The sequence below is a fragment of the Dendropsophus ebraccatus genome, chromosome 15 (genome assembly GCF_027789765.1).
Source record: "Dendropsophus ebraccatus isolate aDenEbr1 chromosome 15, aDenEbr1.pat, whole genome shotgun sequence".
NCBI classification, from domain to species: Eukaryota; Metazoa; Chordata; class Amphibia; order Anura; family Hylidae; genus Dendropsophus; species Dendropsophus ebraccatus.
The window spans coordinates 13,887,058-13,895,847 of record NC_091468.1 but is presented as its reverse complement, the minus strand read 5'-3'; positions in this window follow the sequence as shown (position 1 = coordinate 13,895,847).

The window sequence follows — 8,790 nt, the reverse complement described above, 5'->3', positions numbered from 1 at the left end:
TAATGGAATGGGTGGGTTACAGTACCAGGACAGGTTGTCAAGCTTGGGGTTATTAATGCTAGAAAAAATATTAAATTACTAACCGGTAATTTTTTTTCTTTGAGCCTATGACGGCACCCCTGGAGAGGACCACCTCCTCCCATTGGACAGGAAACAGAACCACTGGACCTTTAAAAGAAGCTCACCGCCCCACTCACGCCAGTCTGTCAGCAAGAACCTAGGAGCGAAGGCTTAAACAACACACATGTAAAACAAAACACATGGCAAAAAATGTAACACGTGTCATATAGAAGAAATATATCTTCTTCCCTCCATATAACTATATACTAATGTACATATGAGGAAACTTATCATCGTGACTATATATAAAAACCCTATTCTTGGGTGGGTATAGGCGGGGTGCCGTCATAGGCTCAAAGAAAAGAAATTACCGGTTAGTAATTTAATATTTTCTCTTCTCGCCCTATGACGGCACCCCTGGAGACTAGACTAGGAATAATCGCCTAGGGGGGGGACCACTGCCTGTAGGACTCTACGGCCACAATTAAGGTCCTCTGAAGGAGAGAGCTGTAATCTATAATGTTTAAAAAATGTATGTGGTGTGCTCCAAGTAGCAGCCCTACATATCTCTTCTATAGATACAAAAGCCCTCTCTGCCCAAGAAGTAGATACTGATCTAGAAGAATGCGCAGTGATGGAACTAGGAAGGTCTTTACCACTGACTGTGTAGCATTCTTTAATGGCTTGTTTAATCCACCTTGATATAGTCTGGGATGTAGCAGCCTTGCCTCTATTTTTCCCCTGAAAAACTATAAGGATGTTGTTATCTACTCTCCAATCCTTGGTAACCTCTAGGTACTGTATTATAGCACGTCTTACGTCTAGACAATGAAAGGAGGCCTCCCTGTCTTTAGACGGATGTACACAAAAGGAAGGTAATATGACCTCCTGGGATCTATGAAATTCTGATACAACCTTGGGTAGGAAGGCCGGATCAGGGGAGAGAGTGATACGGTCATCCCGAATAACCATGTAAGGCTGGGCTATGGAGAAGGCTCTAATCTCTCCCACTCTCCTGGCCGATGTAATTGCTAGGAGAAAAGCTACCTTCCAGGAAAGGAACTTGATGTGTATTTCAGAGATTGGCTCAATTGGAGTAGATGTTAGTCCTGAGAGAACTAGATTTAGATCCCAGGGAGGCAGCTTAGATTTTATGGACGGGTGGAGTCTAATGGCTGCTTTAATGAAGCGTTTAATCCACGGGTGTTCTGCAAATCTATAATCGTAGAGAGCACTCAGAGCCGAGACCTGTACTTTAATAGTATTGGGTGTCAAATGTCTTTTAAGACCCTCCTGGAGAAAATCCAACACCAAAGGAATGTTGGGTGGTTCCAGGACATTAATGGGGTGACTGGCAAAACGGAGAAAAGTCTTCCAAGTTCTGTAGTAGATGTCTGAAGTGACCTTCTTTCTGCTCGCTAGCATAGTAGAAATCACCTCATCTGATAGTCCTCTATCTCTTAGTAATTGCCTCTCAAAAGCCAAGCTGTCAAGTGGAGGCTTTTCACCCCTGGGTGGTACACTGGGCCCTGATTCAGAAGATCTACTCGCTCCGGTAAAATCCAAGGGTCCGCTAGAGACATCTTGCAAAGCCAGGTGAACCACACCCTTCTGGGCCAGAATGGCGCAATAAGTATTACATACGCTTTGTCCTGTCTGATCTTCCTGATCACCCGGGGAAGAAGCCGTATGGGAGGAAAGGCATAAAGCAGACCTGTCTGCCAAGACTGTGCTAGAGCATCCAGGGCTAGCGGTCTGTCCGATTGGCACAGGGAATAAAAGGCTCTGACCTTTCTGTTCTGACAGGAGGCAAACAGGTCTACCTGTGGAGGACCCCATAGCTGGCAAATCTGGTGGAACACTTCTTGATTTAGTTCCCACTCCCCTTGATGGAGCTGGTGTCTGCTTAAGAAGTCCGCCCTGCAGTTGTCTACTCCTCTTAGATGCAGAGCTGTCAGGGAGAGGAGATGGAGTTCCGCCAACTTGAAAATGAAATGAGAGATCCTCATTAGTTCTACTGACCTTGTGCCCCCCTGGTGGTTTAAATATGCTCCCGCAGTGGCATTGTCGGTGAGAATCCTTACATTCTTTCCTTGGATGACCAGGAGAGATTGTGCTAATGCCAGGAACACTGCTCTTAATTCTCTTGTGTTCTGAGAGTCTCTGGAGTGTTCCGGATTCCAGATACCTTGTAGGACCAAGGAGTCTGAATGAGCTCCCCACCCGTGAGGACTTGCATCCGTCGTTATTATTAGATAATCCTGGATATTCCATGAAAGTCCTTTGTTTAGGTTGTCCCTTGTTATCCACCAGGATAGGGACCTGAGGGTCTGAGGAGACAAAACACATAAGTCGTCTAGGTTGTCATTGTGTCCACTCCAGACTTCTAGGATCTGTAACTGCAAAGTTCTTGAGTGATACTGAGCCCACCGGACCGCCGGGATGCAAGAGGTGAGAAGACCCAACACCGACATGGCCCTTCTAATAGAAACCCATAAGTCAATTAGTTCCTGCACCTTGAGGATAACTAAGGCTATCTTATTCTCAGGTAGAAATGACCTTTGGGATACAGAATCTAGACAAATCCCTAGGAATTTGCAATATTGTGATGGGGTTTTATTAGACTTCTCCTCATTCACTTCCCATCCAAGTTTACAAAAAAACTTCCTCCACAAATAAAATACTAGATGATACAGAGGAAGTGGAGTCACCTACTATCAGGAAGTCGTCAAGGTAGGGGACGATGATAATGTCCCGTTCCCTGATGTGTGCCATGACCTCGGCCATGACCTTAGTAAAGATCCTGGGAGCCTGAGAGATGCCAAATGGCATGGCCATATACTGGAAGTGAAAGACTGAATCACCCATATTGACTGCTACCCTCAGGAACTTTTGGTGATCTGGATGAACCGGGATATGGTAATATGCGTCCCTGAGATCTATTGTGGCCATGAAGCAATTGTGAGATAAGTTAAGGATAGCTGAGGAGATGGACTCCATTCTAAACCTTTCATAGGTCAGGACTCGATTAAGTGGCTTAAAGTTTATGATGGTTTGAAAGGAACCATTAGGTTTTTTAACTAGGAAGAGGGTAGGATAGAATCCTTTACCTCTCTGCTCTTCCGGAACCGGGACTAAGACCCGTTTGTCTAACAGGGACTTTACCTCTGTGACCATAGCCGTATGCTTCTCAGGTTTGGAGGTAAGATTAGTAATGACAAATCTTTCTCCTGGGGAGGACAAAAAAGAAATTTTAAGGCCGTGTTTTATTATATCACAAACAAAAGAGCTGTTCAAAATTCTACACCATTCAGAACAGTAAAAAAATAATCGCCCTCCCACAGGAATCTGGCGTCATTGTGTCGGCTTTTTAGAAGTGTCACCTCCCGAAAACATGAGTCCTCTACCTTTCTTAGGGGGTCTCCAATCTTTCCTCCCCACCTGGGCACCTCCTCTGCCTCTTCTACCCCTGCCTCGGGAAGGCCTAGGTGTCTGGGAAGAGATAAGCGGAAATCCCTTCTTTTTGTCTGAGGCTTTCTCTAACACCTTCTCTAATGCTGACCCGAAAAGGAGATCTCCCTCACAGGGGACCGTGCACAGCTTGGCTCTAGATGTTACGTCACCCTTCCAGTCTCTTAGCCACAGTGTTCTTCTTGCCGAGTTGGAGAGTGCTGCAGCTCTAGCTGCGAGTTTTAAAGCGTCTGCAGAGGCTTCTGCCATGAAGGACACAGAGTTCTCCATAATGGGGAAATCGGGCCAGTAATTCTTCCTTACTGGCACCGGATTTAATCTGATCTTTTAACTGCGCCATCCAGATTTCCATCGACCTTGCCACTGAGGTGGTCGCAATAAGAGGTTTGAATGTTGCAGTGGTTGTCTCCCAATCCTTCCTCAGATAAACCTCTGCCCTCTCATCCATTGGATCCTTCATAGACGCGGAATCTTCAAATGGCAGAGCATCCTTGCGTGTAAGTTTTGCCACTGGAGGATCGATCTTTGGAGCCATATCCCAAGATGCTGATTCCTCCATGCTAAATGGATACTTTCTCTTGTACTATATTGGAAAAAGAACAAATATAACACAAAGATTATCATCAGGAGAAGAAAGGACATAAGAGACCCTGTCAAAATCTCATCTCCTGCATAACTTACAGCCTGTGGAACAAAGAATTTTCTATCCGGTCGGGCCCATTCATTGGATATCAAATTTTTTATGCTCTGATGGATGGGGAAAACGGGACGTTGTTTCGGAGCCAATCCTTCGAACATTATGTCCTGAATAGACCTAGGCTGAGGATTATCTTCAATAGCCATAGTCTGCCTTACAGCCTTCACAATGCTATCCACATACTCTGTAGGCATAAGCTTTCTAGGTGCTTCCTCCCCCTGGGTTTCCAAGGCAGCAGGTAATTCCCCAGGTTCCTCGAGGCCCGAAAGCTCTTCATCCCCCTCAACCTCTCCCTCCTCCTGCTCCTCCTCAACCTGTTGATAGGACGGAAGTTCACCACTAGGCCCAGGAACTTCTTCTATCGGGGGTTCATCCACCGGACCACTAACCGTAGGAGGGGTAGGAGTGGGTGTGGAGGGGAGAGAGGCCTAAAATCAAATAAGGATGATACTTATAAACTTATATCTATCGTCCATACATTCTAGAGAAAGAATTTTCTGGCACATACCCGAATTTGCCTCTTAATTAACCCTTTCATACTTCTCAAAAACGCCGGCCCTTGATCATCCAGAACCCTGTTCATGCATCCACCGCATAAGGCTTTAGTGTACACACTACTTAGTCTCGTTACAAATCGGACATTCTCTAGGCCTGGGCTTAGATTTCCTAGATTCCTCCTAATTATAAACAAAATGTAACTGTTAATAATAATTTTTGGTAAGACAAAACAATGGGGGGAACCCCTCTTACCCAAACCATACCGCAGCAGCCACAGGTTGAGGGTTTTCAGAAGTCTCAGCGCCTTGGGACTCCATAGTAATCACTGAAGATAGCCGCAAGGAGTCACAGCAGAATACCATCCACCAGGGAAAGGTATTCCCGTACACCAGATATCCTGGATATACACTGAGCACAAGCTCAGTCTCCATTTTATATCTGGCGCCAAAAAATTGTGAGGGCTGGCTGGCCCCGCCCCCTTCCGCCACGGCGCTGATGCGGCACACCCTCCCATGCAGATAGCAATTGCTTCCCCCTGACAGGCCGCAGCCCGGATGCCGCAGGCAAGGCCTACGGGTAATCCCACTCACAGGATCCCGGGCCGACGTCATCCGGCCGCGACCCTCGACGCGTGACGTCAGCACGCTCTCGCACGCGCACCCGGTCACATGGGCCGCCAGCACGCGCGCACGTCACGCACCCGCCATCCACGCCGGCTAGGAAAATAGCTGGAGACCTACAGCCCCGGTCCTGGAGGCGCCAGGGGAGCACGGGGACCCTCTTCCGGAGGTGCGGGGGCCAAGGCACAGACTCGGCTGTGGCTCCAGCAGCGGAGTCTTCTACAGCCAGGGATGTCGGCAGAAGGTAAATAGCCGGGTGCCCCAGTCCTCCTCTTTTAAAAAATCCAACATGCAGGTGGAGAACCCACCTGCCAGTCCTGCTCCCATGGGACAGGAAACAGATACGGGCGTGAGTGGGGCGGTGAGCTTCTTTTAAAGTTCCAGTGGTTCTGTTTCCTGTCCAATGGGAGGAGGTGGTCCTCTCCAGGGGTGCCGTCATAGGGCGAGGAGAAAAGATGTCTTAGGGGCGATCCGATTACAATGTACAAATATATGAATGGACAGTACAAAGATCTTTGTAGTGATCTTTTTACTCCTAGTTCTGTAACCATGACAAGGGGGCATCCTCTACGTCTAGAGGAAAGAAGATTTCATCATCAGCAAGTTCTTTACTGTACGAGCGGTAAGACTGTGGAACTCTCTGCCACATGATGTTGTCATGGCCGATTCATTAAATAAGTTTAAGGGATGCTTTTCTTGAAAAATGTAATATTACAGGTGATGGGCATTAGATTTCCTGTGATACGTTGATCCAAGGATTATTCTGATAGCTGATGCACTATGGGGTTGTCTATAGCTGATGTAGTGATAGGGTGAATATAGGTGATGTACTTTTATGGGGCTGTCTATAGCTGATGCAGTGATGGGGTGTCTATAGTTGATGCAGTGATGGGAGTGTACAGTCATGGCCAAAAGTTTTGAGAATGACACAAATATTATATTTTCACATGATCTGCTGCTTTCTGGGTTTTTATGTGTGTTTGTCAGATGTTTTTATCACATACAGAAATATAATTGCATTCATATTATGAGTAACAAAAGCTTATATTGACAGTTAGACTGAGTTAATGCAGCAAGTCAATATTTGCAGTGTTGACCCTTCTTCTTCAGGACCTCTGCAATTCTCCCTGGCTGCTCTCAATCAACTTCTGGACCAAATCCTGACTGTGCAAGAATGGACTGCTATCAATGCTTGCATTTTGTCATAATTTGTTTTTGTTTGTCCACTCATTTCTTGATGATTGACCTCAAGTTCTCAATGGGATTAAGATCTGTGGAATTTCCAGGCCATGGACCTAAAATCTCTATGTTTTGTTCCCTGAGCCATTTAGTTATCACCTTTGCTTTATGGCAAGGTGCTCCACCATGCTGAAAAAGGCATTGTTGATCGCCAAACTGCTCTTGGACGGTTGGGAGAAGTTGCTCTTGGAGGACATTCTGGTACCATTCTTTATTCATGGCTGTGTTTTTAGGCAAGACGGTGTATATAGCTGATGCAGTGTGATGAGGTGTATATAGCTGATGCAGTGATGGTGGTGTATGTAGCTGATGCAGTGATGGGGGTGTATAGAGCTGATGCAGTGATGGGGGTGTATATAGCTGATGCAGTGATGGGGGTGTATACAGCTGATGCAGTGTGATGGCGGTGTATATAGCTGATGCAGTGTGATGGCGGTGTATATAGCTGATGCAGTGTGATGGCGGTGTATATAGCTGATGCAGTGTGATGAGGTGTATATAGCTGATGCAGTGTTATGGGGGTGTATATAGCTGATGCAGTATGATGGGGTGTATATAGCTGATGCAGTGATGGCGGTGTATATAGCTGATGCAGTGTGATGAGGTGTATATAGATGATGCAGTGTGATGAGGTGTATACAGCTGATGCAGTAATATGGATGTATATAGCTGATACAGTGTGATGAGGTGTATATAGCTGATGCGGTGTGATGAGGTGTATATAGCTGATGCGGTGTAATGAGGTGTATATAGCTGATGCAGTAATGGCTGTGTATATAGCTGATGCAGTGATGGCGGTGTATATAGCTGATGCAGTGATGAGGTGTATATAGCTGATGCAGTGATGGCGGTGTATATAGCTGATGCAGTGATGGCGGTGTATATAGCTGATGCAGTGATGAGGTGTATATAGCTGATGCAGTGATGGGGGTGTATATAGCTGATGCAGTGATGGGGGTGTATATAGCTGATGCAGTGATGGAGGTGTATATAGCTGATGCAGTGTTATGGGGGTGTATATAGCTGATGCAGTGATGGGGTGTATATAGCTGATGCAGTGTTGTGGGGGTGTATATAGCTGATGCAGTGATGGGGTGTATATAGCTGAAGCAGTGTGAGGGGGGGTGTATATAGCTGATGCAGTGATGGGGGTGTATATAGCTGATGCAGTGTGATGGGGGTGTATACAGCTGATGCAGTGTGATGAGGTGTATACAGTTGATTCAGTGTGATGAGGTGTATATAGCTGATGCAGTGTGATGAGGTGTATATAGCTGATGCAGTGTGATGGGGTGTATATAGCTGATGCAGTGTGATGAGGTGTATATAGATGATGCAGTGTGATGAGGTGTATATAGCTGATGCAGTGTGATGGGGGTATATATAGCTGATGCAGTGTGATGAGGTGTATATAGCTGATGCAGTGTGATGGGGTGTATATAGCTGATGCAGTGTGATGAGGTGTATATAGATGATGCAGTGATGGTGGTGTATGTAGCTGATGCAGTGATGGGGGTGTATATAGCTGATGCAGTGTGATGAGGTGTATATAGCTGATGCAGTGTGATGAGGTGTATATAGCTGATGCAGTGTTATGGGGGTGTATATAGATGATGCAGTGTGATGAGGTGTATATAGCTGATGCAGTGATGGGGGTGTATATAGATGATGCAGTGTGATGAGGTGTATATAGCTGATACAGTGTGATGAGGTGTATATAGCTGATGCAGTGATGGGGGTGTACATAGATGATGCAGTGTGATGAGATGTATATAGCTGATACAGTGTGATGAGGTGTATATAGCTGATGCAGTGTGATTGGGTTTATATAGCTGATGCAGTGTGATGAGGTGTATATAGCTGATGCAGTGATGGGGGTGTATATAGCTGATGCAGTGATAGAGGTGTATATAGCTGATGCAGTGTTATGGGGGTGTATATAGCTGATGCAGTGATGAGGTGTATATAGCTGATGCAGTGTGATGGGGGGGGTGTATATAGCTGATGCAGTGATGGGGGTGTATATAGCTGATGCAGTGATGGGGGTGTATATAGCTGATGCTGTGTGATGAGGTGTGTATATAGCTGATGCAGTGTGATGGGGTGTATATAGCTGATGCAGTGTGATGAGGTGTATATAGATGATGCAGTGATGGTGGTGTATGTAGCTGATGCAGTGTGATGAGGTGTATATAGCTGATGCAG